Here is a 12710-nt window from a genome sequence, read left to right on the forward strand (position 1 = left end):
ACTGACATACAGCTGTAATCAGTCACTCAGAACTGGGACATTTCCAAAAAAAAAAATTAAAACTGCAAAAGTCCTCCCACTGTACAGAACTGGAGACAGACACCAATTCACTAATTACAGGCCTGATTCTTTACTCCCAACATTTTCTAAGATCTTAGAAAAAGTATTTATTTACAGGTTGGACAAATTAATGCCAATCAAAAGGCCACGCCCCTAATTACGCATTAAACTTCTTGCTTTATATAATTCCAACCTGCCACAATACGAGGAAAAAAAGGCTTCAAACCCCTGCAGAAAACCTGTGGGTGATTCATGCAGGAATGAACCGTCATTCTGAGTTTGGGGGTTAGTTTGGGATCTTTATTCCCTCTAGTGGTTAAATGTTGGAAACTGCAGCTTTAAATGAGTCTTGTATATCTATATATTTCACACTAAAATCAGTTTGATAGTTTGATCAGTTTGATATTTAAATATTTTAATGTCTCAAAGACTTACCATGTTTATTATTGTGAAGCCCATTGCAATAAAAGTTTCTTAACAACATAAATGTTTTATGACAAATAATAAAGAACACATGAATGAAAACATTTTTTTTATTGATATTAACAATCAGAAGCTTATCATATAAATTGCGTCAGCTCTCATTGTGTCGGAAAAAAATAAAACTCTTTCTAAACCTTCTTGCTTGTGTTGTTTTCTCAGATGTAAATCACTTTGGATAAAAGCGTCTGCTAAATGACAGAAGTCGTAGTAAACCAGTGATGAAAAGAATGTTGTATGCATTTTGTTCTAATTACTTTCGTTGGTAAATTAAATACTTACTGTAACTGCGAGAAGGAACTATGTCATTTGTTCAGACTCCACTGCAGCCCTTCAAAGTTTGACTTCAAATAAAACAACAAGAGAAGATCTAGTATTGGAAATATTAATGGTGTTGTGGAGGTTATGCAGAACTGGAATTACTGTGCAGTTTTGTTGGGTTCCTGCCCACATGGGTGTTGATGGCAATGAGAAAGCAGACAATATTGCTAAAAGAGCATTGAAATTGAGTAGTGAGGTAATTATGGAAATTCCTTTTGGTAAAGGTGAAGCAAAATCATGAATTAGAAAGGCAGTGAGGGATTCATGGCAGAAGGTGTGGGACAACGGTGTAAAAGGGAGACATTTTTATAACATACAGAAGTCAATTAACGTGAAGGTTTTCAAAGGAAAGTGTAGGACAGAGGAAGTCATCATTTCTAGATTAAGATTATTTCATACTAGTTTAAAATCAACTCTGTATTTAATGTCAAAGTCCGTGTGTGATAAATGTGATGAGTGTGATGTCACAGAGAATGTAGAGCATGTGATTCTTAAATGTGGCAAGTATGAGGTAGAAAGGAACGCTTTAAGAGACAGGATGTACGAGCTGGGACGGGAATGGAGTTTAGTAGGTTATTAGGGAGGAGTGAGGTGATGAGGGATTGTTATAAGGAAATCCTTGTCTTTCTTAAAGATGCAGGGATAGATAATAAGATTTAAATGTGGTTATCTTATTTTATTTAGGTATTTCCTTTTCCCCCCCTTTAAGTTAGACTGTAACCTGGTGTAATAATGATCCTGATGTTACACACTCCGGTACAGCAGGTGGCGGTAGAACCTAATAACGTTGGTTTTGATCCGCCATTAAACCTAGAGAAGAAGAAGGAGAGGACGGTTCTGTTGTTTCCTTTCTTTTTCCTCTTCAACAATGTCTAAGGTGAATCATCTGAGAGAGTTTATCGGTCAGCGACTAACAGCAGCTGCTGTAGAAATATTGTCAGTGTTTGAAAAAAGCATCTTGGAGTATGAAGAAGAGCTCGACCGTCAGCGCAGACTGTTGGACCTCGCCTGGAAACCTGAAATCAGACTCCACAGAGTCGGTACGTAACCCTGGAAAGTTGAATGAATGAACACATGAGTATGACTCCTACAAGATCCCTTTGTTTCCAGTTAAAAGCCGTGGTGATGAAGCAAACCAACTAAATGGGAAACTCCCCAGCTCAAGCAGCTGCTGATGTGGGATTCGGAAACATCCCGAACTAACTTGTTGTTCTGTTTACTTGGTGCTGCCTTTCATGCTCCATTCAGACTCTGGACCAGACTGATGTTTCACACTTTATGAATGAATGAATGAATGCATTTTTATTTCGAACATGTATATAAAAAATAAACAGTAACATCTTCATATTCACATATGTTGGAAAAAAGGAGTAGGAAGAAGTCTACACTTTTTCCTAGTTCCTACCCCTTTATAACTCTATGAATTTACATTATTGCTATTATTATATCTACACAATATCCATATAAATACAGTCTATATAAATACTATGTAAAACATGCCTATTACCACATAATTATCCATATAAGTATATAGAAAATATAAATATTACATGAATATTATATCAATACATAGAAAATACAAATATTTTATAAATCTATATAAATATACACTATATAACTACATAAATATCCCTATAAATATATATATGATACATACCTAATAAATATATAACATATATTTAATAATTATAACTATCCCTCTCAACATATAATATATACTACATAAATATCCACATAAATATCTAAACATATCTTAAGCAAGTATAATATACCATTTTTCCCTATTTTATTTGTTTCTCACACTCGTTACCCCATTTCCTCTTCCATATACCTGTTTATAAATAATTGTTTGTATCTCTTTTTAAACAGATTTATGTTAGTACCTTTTCATTTCCAGCTCCAAACTGTTCCACAGAGTCTCCACAGTTCCATATGCACATGCTGCACATTGTTGTTCCTACTTTATGTTTTCTAAAATTAGACGGTAGTAGATTATTCCTTGCTTTGAACATTATTTGCGCTGTTTTGTATTTAAACAGATCCCTAAATTTCTTAACCAGATTCGGACATTTCTTTAGACTTAATCATTTATTTAGTAGAAAAGATGCAGATCACAGTGGCTCCTGTAAGATGTGAGATGACACTGGCAAAAAACCAGATCGTTGGAGGATGTTCATGTAGGAGTTCATATGCAGGACTTGTAGTTAGATCGTTATTTTTTTTATTTTATTTTTTTTCAAAAACTTTAATTCACAAAAACATGAAGTTTACAGATTATATATCTTCAACAGAACATAGAAATCACATTTCATGCCAGGGGGGATGAGAATTTACAAGAAAACATTAAAATGAGCACAGATATTAATAGTTTTGATCGCCTTTTGATTAGGAGAAAATTTAATGCAGTCGATGTTTGAGCTCATTGTAATAAGCAACAAAAGAGGGTTTTCTATGTGTAAATTTACATTTGTGAATGTGAAATTTTGCCAACAGTATGACGAGGTTAATAATGAATGTTTCATTTCATTGGGTTTTGTTAAAGTCAAAGAGTCCAAACAGCACCTTTTAACAATATCATCATTAGAAGGATAAAATCTATTAATTATTTTAAACAATATTTCTCTAACTTTGTAGGTCAACAGGTATCGGTTGGGTAAGAGCCAGACCTTTTTCCAGCCAATATGATCCATGTACCTATTCCAGTGTGAGACCACATAAGGAACTGTGGTGACATCCTGTCTAAACAAGAATCTAATCATCTTATTGTTCTTACCATGGTTAAAGGACAAACAGATTTTGCCAATTGGAGTATCAGTCAATGGTAACAGGGATAATTGTTGGGTTTTCACTCTTGGTTGAGATCTAAAAAACATGCAAACACCAGAAGGGATTGCTCCAAATACTTTTGCAAAGTCGCCAGGTGACACAGGAATATTGTATTCTGCTAGAAACTCATTATAGGAGTAGAGAAGACCGTCCCTGTTAAACAACTGAGCTACATATACAATGTTGTTATTAAACCAGTACTCAATAAATAGGGATTTATGTTTAAACAATATGTCTTTGTTGTTCCATATGAGGTATTTGTGGGGTGAAAAGTTGTGTTTGAAAATAAGAGACCATGACAGGAAGGCCTGACGATGAAAGGGAGACATTTTTATCAGGATTTAATCAATATTGTAGTTACAGGTAAAGAAAAAGTTTAATCCACCCAGTTTTGACAGAATATGGAAGGGTAGACATTCCAGATAGAGTTAGGATTTTTGAAGAATTGTTTCAACCAATTGTATCTTAAATGTGTTATTTAGGGTGCAGAAATTTAGAAAATGTAGTTCACCATTTTCATAGTCATTCATTAGAACAGATTTTTTTCAGATGATGAGTTCTATTTTTCCACAAGAAGTTGAGAAGCAGCCTGTCATTCTGAGTAATACGTTTGTTGTCTACGAACAGAGACAGAGATGCATATGTTAACGTGATATTCCTTCCGGCTTGGTGAGTAGAACTCTACCTCTAAGAGAGAGATCCCGTAATAGCCACTGGTTTAACTTTTTTTGAGTTCTTTGGATAATAGGATTGAAATTCAGAGAAGTTATTTTTTGTTGGTCCTTAGTTATTGTAATACCCAAGTAAACTACTTCATTTTTGACTGGGATACTACAAATTGATGTTTTATCAGAATCCTTAATGGATATAATTTCGCATTTATTAAGATTCAGATTTAGGCCAGAGGCCTTGGAAAACTCATTTATGGTGTTTATTGCAATAGAAAGTTGATTTTCATCCCGGAGAAAGAGTGTGGTGTCATCTGCTAGTAGATCAGACTTGTTCCCGGTGCATGTTGGACTCCGGCAGGGCTGCCCTTTGTCACCGGTCCTGTTCATAATTTTTATGGACAGGATTTCTAGGCGTAGCCAGGGGCCGGAGGGGATCCGGTTTGGGAACTTCAGGATTTCATCTCGGCTTTTTGCGGATGATGTTGTCCTGTTGGCTTCATCGGACCGGGACCTTCAGCATGTGCTTGGGCGGTTTGAGGCCGAGTGCGATGCGGCAGGGATGAGAATCAGCACCTCCAAGACCGAGGCCATGGTTCTCCACCGGGAAAGGGTGGCGTGTCTTCTCCGGGTGGGGGAAGAAGTCCTGCCTCAGGTGGAGGAGTTCAAGTATCTCGGGATCTTGTTCACGAGTGAGGGAACGATGGAGCGTGATATTGACAGACGGATCGGTGCAGCGTCCGCAGTTATGTGGTCGATGTACCGGACCGTCGTGGGGAAGAAGGAGCTGAATCGAAAGGCGAAGCTCTTGATTTACCGGTCAATCTACGCACCTACCCTGACCCATGGTCATGAACTTTGGTTAGTGACCGAAAGGACAAGATCGCGGATAAAAGCGACCGAGATGAGTTTCCTCTGCAGGGTGGTTGGACGCTCCCTTAGATATAGGGTGAGGAGTTCGGTCACCCGGGGGGAGCTCGGAGTTGAGCCGCTGCTCCTTCACATTGAGAGGAATCAGCTGAGGTGGCTTGGGCATCTGTACTGGATCCTCCTGGACGCCTCCCTAGGGAGGTGTTCCAGGCATGTCCCTCCTATCTAGGGAGGTGTTCCAGGCATGTCCCACCGGGAGGAGACCCCGGGGAAGACCCAGGACACGCTGGAGAGACTATGTGTCTCGGCTGGCCTGGGAACGCCTCGGACTCCCCTCGGAAGAGCTGGAGGAAGTGTCTGGGGTGAGGGAAGTCTGGGCATCCCTGCTGAGGCTGCTGCCCCCGCGACCCGTGAATGGATAAGCGGCGGACGATGGATGGATGGATGGATGGATGGATGGATGGATGGATGGATGGATGGATGGTTAACCAGTCAGCAAAAATATTTTCAATGGATAACAGAAGGTTTACATTTTCTTTCTTTGCGTTGTAACCATAAATGTTGAAGTTATGTAGATTAACTCATTATATTCAATAACCTGGCAAATGAAGTGACCATCTGGATCGCATTTTGTGATCAAGACATTTCCTTTAAATCTATTATTCAAGGTGGCAACCCCTGCTGGGCGCTAGGTCCCATGGGACAGCCATATAGTATTACCCCATTGAGACCTCCAGAAGTTAGTATTGTCCATAGTAGAGTGAGATTCTTGAAAATAGAAAATATCTGATTTGAATTGTTTTGCAAAAAGAAATAATGGTTATCACCCCCAAGTTTTCCATTCTATTCAGCTCTGTTTCAATTTTATCTTTTAGCGCGACAGGTACTTTCCTGGGAGCATGTACTACTGGAGTGACATCTGGATTCGTCACAATGTGATATACTCCTGGTATGCAGCCTAATCCAGTGAATAAATCCTCTTATTCACTTAGGATGTCACTCTTTTTTAAGCGCATGCAATCTTTTGACAAGCCCCATTTTCTCACATGACTCTCCTCCTAGAATTGCAGGTGCATTGTTTTTTATGACCTCAAACTCCATGTCATACTTTTTTATCTTTGTATGACATGTCAACATGACTTTACCTTTGGCTGGAATGTGGTGTCCTGAATAAGAAACAAGCTTGGGGTGAGATTTGCTCACCTTTCAATCCAGTCTCAGCATTCTGAGGTCTTTCATAGAAATTACGTTGCAATCAGCCCCAGTGTCCAGCCTGACTTTCAAAAATTTCTTGTTGACAATCAGATCTTCAAGCCACTTTTCTTTCTTTGAATCCACTGCATCGATTTGTGAGACTTGTTTTTCTGCTTGGATTGTGCCAATAAAGAAGTCCTGATCATCTGCCTCGGCCTTGTTTATATGTTGCACTTTATGATTATTTGTGTGCTTGCGTGAGTTGCACATTTTGGCATAGTGATTTTTCCCGTGGCAGGCTTTGCACACTTGTCCATAGGCAGGGCACTTCCTTGGCTCATGCCTGTAGCTGCATCTTGTGCAGTTTCCTTGAGTTCTCATCTTTACATTCTGTGCTGTGGCACCACTGTCTTTCTGTTTGTCACGTTGTTTTTGCTTAGTGACTTTATTGACAGGAATTTCAACCTCTTCATGTAGACTTTTTAGCTGACTCCGACTCAACTCACTGGCTCTGCAAATGTCTAATGCTTTATTTAGCATGAGGTCCGGTTCTCTCAGTAGTCGTCCTCTCACTTGGTCATCTGTGATTCCACACACGATTCTATCTCGTATCAGTGAGTCGGTGAGGTGCTCAAACTCGCAGTGTTTCACTTTCTTTTTTAAATCAGTCACATATGCATCAACAGTCTCTGATTATCCTTGCACTCCAATAAAGAACAAGTGCCTCAAATGTGTCACATTTTTCCTTTGCTCACAATGTTGGCGTAAAAGTTCTTTCAATGTATCATAGTCATCTACGTCTTCATCGAAGTCAAAAGTGTTATATACCTTTAATTGCTTCGTCCCCGGCCACATGTAGGAACGTGGCTCTTTTCACTGAATCAGACTTTTCGTCGATTCCCCTGGTGACGAGAAACAGTTCAAATCTCTGGATCCAAACTCTCCAATTTTCTGCTAGATTTCCTTCTAGACTTAATGAGGTCGGAGGGTTCATCTGCTCCATTTTGTCTTCGTATCTTTGTTTTACTTCAAGTTTTCACTCTGACACCATGTTATATGACGCGGAAGAAGCCATTTCTAGAACAACAACTTTATTCTTCAACTGTCTCGATACCAACGCAGTAACACAAGAGTACAGTCACAGTGCCGCCTAATGGTCACACAGAGTAATGCACTTGTTTTCAAATAACTACATAGATGAAGGAGAAGACCGAACGTTCAGGACAAAGTTTAAACCTCACAAATACAACCAAACAAGCAACACTGGGAAGCAATTTTGACTTGTTAAAATCCTATCTTTTTGTCCCTTTTTGTAATTCCAGAACTCCCACAAGAAAATGTTTGTAAGGTGGAGGAGGACGGGGTTTTCAGTGACCAGCACCTGGATAACCTGGAGAGGATCTGCAGCCCGGACCAGGAGGAACCAGGGCATCCACAGACTACAGAACTGGAGGAAGACTCCAGCGGTCAGGAGATGAAGCACGAGGACGTAGAGGTGGATGTCTCATTGGTCAATGTCGCTGATGTGAAAGTTGAAAATGGTGAACCAGGACCAAACTGTGTCCAGCTGCTGTTGCACACTTCTCCTGAAGCTCAAAACAAAGATGAGGAAGGGACTGAAAGTTTACGCTCAGACTCCAGTAAAACTGCAGATCCGGAGCCAATGAGACGACACGGTGACCACGAAGATGCTGCTGTCCCGTCAGACAGCAACTGTAAATCAAAGCTGACCAGGACCCACACGGGGAAGAAGGTATTTTCTTGTAGAACCTGCATGAAAGAGTTCAGTAAAAGTAGTAATTTAATGGATCACATGAAGATCCACACTGGTGAAAGGCCGTACCTGTGCAACACCTGCGGAAAAACCTTTACTGAATCATCAGCTCTTAAACGGCACATAACCACACACACACATTATTTTTGGAAGATTCTAGGTTTCAAAGACTGTAATAATTTACCTTGTTGACTAATTAAGAAACATTTTGAGTGGATTTCTTTCCCTCAAAACACTCAGAAACACAGCCGTGAAACCTTTTACATAATGTTACACAGAGAACAACCTGCCATCAAGACATTTATGAAAATATCTATATTTTTCCGTTTTGCAGGTTTCTACTGAGGAAATGCCTCCAGAAGATTCTGGTGTTACAAAGTCTTCCTCCACAATTGAAGATTTGGAACAGGTATATATTGATACTTTTAATAAACATTGTACATTATCTGACTATGAAATACTATTTTCTGAATGAATAGCAGCGCGGTGCAAAAAAGATTACTGTAGGTTTTAATCTTAACTCGCACACTGTGCTCGTAAATAATTTCTTCCAGTTTGCACATTTCCATTTTTAGGGGCAAGTGAAATACTCGCTCTGTAGAGCCCTGCAGTAACGTCACATTGGACGACCAAAACAGCCAAATCACTGACAAAGTGCAACACTATTAAAATATGCTCCGTTATCTCCATAGTAAAGCGATACCAAAATAATATGGAATATATCATATATATATATATATATATATATATATATATATATATACAGTGGGTTGCAAAAGTATTCACCCCCCTTGAACTTTGTGACCTTTTGCTACATTTCAGGCTTCAAACATAAAGATATAAAACTGTAATTTTTTGTGAAGAATCAACAAGTGGGACACAATCATGAAGTGGAACGAAATTTATTGGATATTTCAAACTTTTTTAACAAATAAAAAACTGAAAAATTGGGCGTGCAAAATTATTCACCCCCCTTAAGTTAATACTTTGTAGCACCACCTTTTGCTGCGATTACAGCTGTAAGTCGCTTGGGGTTTGTCTCTATCAGTTTTGCACATCGAGAGACTGAACTTTTTGCCCATTCCTCCTTGCAAAACAGCTCGAGCTCAGTGAGGTTGGATGGAGAGCGTTTGTGAACAGCAGTTTTCAGTTCTTTCCACAAATTCTCCATTGGATTCAGGTCTGGACTTTGACTTGGCCATTCTAACACCTGGATATGTTTTTTGTGAACCATTCCATTGTAGATTTTGCTTTATGTTTTGGATCATTGTCTTGTTGGAAGACAAATCTCCGTCCCAGTCTCAGGTCTTTTGCAGACTCCATCAGGTTTTCTTCCAGAATGGTCCTGTATTTGGCTCCATCCATCTTCCCATCAATTTTAACCATCTTCCCTGTCCCTGCTGAAGAAAAGCAGGCCCAAACCATGATGCTGCCACCACCATGTTTGACAGTGGGGATGGTGTGTTCAGGGTGATGAGCTGTGTTGCTTTTACGCCAAACATAACGTCTTGCATTGTTGCCAAAAAGTTAGATTTTGGTCTCATCTGACCAGAGCACCTTCTTCCACATGTTTGGTGTGTCTCCCAGGTGGCTTGTGGCAAACTTTAAACGACACTTTGTATGGATATCTTTAAGAAATGGCTTTCTTCTTGCCACTCTTCCATAAAGGCCAGAATTGTGCAGTATACGACTGATTGTTGTCGTATGGACAGAGTCTCCCACCTCAGCTGTAGAGCTCTGCGGTTCATCCAGAGTGATCATGGGCCTCTTGGCTGCATCTCTGATCAGTATTCTCCTTGTATGAGCTGAAAGTGTAGAGGGACGGCCAGGTCTTGGTAGATTTGCAGTGGTCTGATACTCCTTCCATTTCAATATTATCGCTTGCACAGTGCTCCTTGGGATGTTTAAAGCTTGGGAAATCTTTTTGTATCCAAATCCAGCTTTAAACTTCTCCACAACAGTATCTGGGACCTGCCTGGTGTGTTCCTTGTTCTTCATGATGCTCTCTGCGCTTTAAACGGACCTCTGAGACGATCACGGTGCAGGTGCATTTATACGGAGACATGTTTACACACTGGTGGATTCCATTTATCATCATTACTCATTTAGGTCAACACTGGATCATTCAGAGATCCTCACTGAACTTCTGGACAGAGTTTGCTGCACTGAAAGTAAAGGGGGTGAATAATTTTGCACACCCAATTTTTCAGTTTTTTATTTGTTAAAAAAGTTTGAAATTTCCAATACATTTTGTTCCACTTCATGATTGTGTCCCATTTGATGTTGATTCTTCACAAAAAATTACAGTTTTATATGTTTATGTTTGAAGCCTGAAATGTGGCAAAAGGTCACAAAGTTCAAGGGGGGTGAATACTTTTGCAACCCATTGTGTATATATATAATCATTCAAAAAGGTGTACTTGAAAACAGGGTTTTGTTTCTGTAACTCATATTTGTTTGTATCTGTAACCGTAGTTTTGTAAACTTGTACATAGTAGTAGCTATTAAATATTTAGCTGTATGAAAGTGAGCTTGCAAGTGTCTGAATGCACAGACTTGTAAAACGGAGTTTGCACACATGTAGAAGTTTACGAAACTAAGCTTACAGATAAATGCTTGTACTTAAATGTACAAGTTTGCAAAACTATAGTTACAGGTACAAACATAAATGCACAGCTTTACAAAACTATGGTTACAGATACAAAACCCTGTTTTCAAGCACTCCTTTCTGAATGATACAATATTCCATAAAAAAGGTGCAACCAAATCATGTGCTGGTGCAACCAACTTTCTCAGTTGTCGCACCAGTGGACAAGTTAGTCTGGAGCCTGTGCAAGACATTTTTCACCTTCTAAAGCTGTATTTCCACACTTATTTTTATCCTGTCACTTAATGGAAATGAACAAATGAACACAGGCAGACCACGGTGTTAATTTTGAACACGTCTGCTCTTGTTCTCTATCTTAGATGGACACGGAGAATCAGTTCTGCAGTCCAACTGAAATGGAGACAGTTGTCAACAGTGAGAGGGTAAGTTGAATGTAATGTAGACATTTGATGGAAATTAGTTGGGTTTTTTTTAGTACTTTTAAGATAAATACATATGATTCTGAAATGTCTTGCTGCTCAAACTGTCTGGTAACAATAAATGTTACAATAAAAACATTCCAACAGTGTCAGAAACATAGCCTGGTGTGTGCAACTGTCTCCCCCTTGGACAAGTGTCTCCAGTGTGTGGGACCTGTGTCCTCCCTCAAGTGGCTTGGCTATAAATGCAGAGGTGAGATATTAAATGAATTGGCACTGTCTGGTGAAAGGTAGTAGGTGTATGTGCTGTGTTCTGTGGTACGATTAACCCCTCTATTAACACCTATGGAGAATGATCCTGGTACAGCATAGGCTACTGTACCTACTATTGTTTCAGTTTAACTATGGTGTCATTATGAAATTGAAGACAGCTACCTTACTTTATTAGAGTGAGATTGATTGCAGTGCGTGTCATATATGTCATCTAATTCAGATTACATAAAGATGTTTCATTCTGCCTTATTGGCACTGACCAGTTCTGCGAGGGTCATACTGTAGGTTTTCCTCAATCCACCTTGTTCTCCACTTGGATGTGCGAACATTTACATCAATAAGTGTTGTGAGGTGCTCAAACTCGAAGTGTTTCACTTTGTTTTTTAAATCAGTCACATATGCATCAATAATCTCTGATTTTCCTTGCACTCGAATAAAGAACAGGTGCCTCAAATACGTCACATTTTTCCTTGGCTCACAATGTTGGCAGAAATGTTCTTTCAATGTATCATAGTCATCTACGTCTTCATCAAAGTCACAAGTGTTATATACGTTTAATTGCTTCGTCCCCGGCCACATGTAGGAACGTGGCTCTTTTCACTGAATTAGACTTTTCGTCGATTCCGCTGGCGACAAGAAACAGTTCAGATCTCTGGATCCAGACTCTCCAATTTTCTGCTAGATTTCCTACATTCACAGTGCCACTTAATGGTCACACAGAGTAATGCACTTGTTTTCAAATATACTACATAGCTGAAGGGGAAGACAGAAGGTTCAGGACAAACTTTAAACCTCACAAATACAACCAAACAATCAACACTGGGAAACACTTTTTACTTGTTAAAATCCTGTCTTTTTGTAATTCCAGAACTCCCACAAGAAAATGTTTGTAAGGTTGAGGAGGACGGGGTTTTCAGTGACCAGCACCTGGATAACCTGGAGAGGAGCTGCAGCCCGGACCAGGAGGAACCAGGGCATCCACAGACTACAGAACTGGAGGAAGACTCCAGCGGTCAGGAGATGAAGCACGAGGACGTAGAGGTGGATGTCTCATTGGTCAATGTCGCTGATGTGAAAGTTGAAAATGGTGAACCAGGACCAAACTGTGGCCAGCTGCTGTTGCACACTTCTCCTGAAGCTCAAAACAAAGATGAGGAAGGAACTGAAAGTTTACGCTCAGACTCCAGTAAAACTGCAGATCCGGAGCCAATGAGACG

The sequence above is a fragment of the Cololabis saira genome, chromosome 3 (assembly GCF_033807715.1).
Source record: "Cololabis saira isolate AMF1-May2022 chromosome 3, fColSai1.1, whole genome shotgun sequence".
In the NCBI taxonomy this organism is placed as follows: Eukaryota; Metazoa; Chordata; class Actinopteri; order Beloniformes; family Belonidae; genus Cololabis; species Cololabis saira.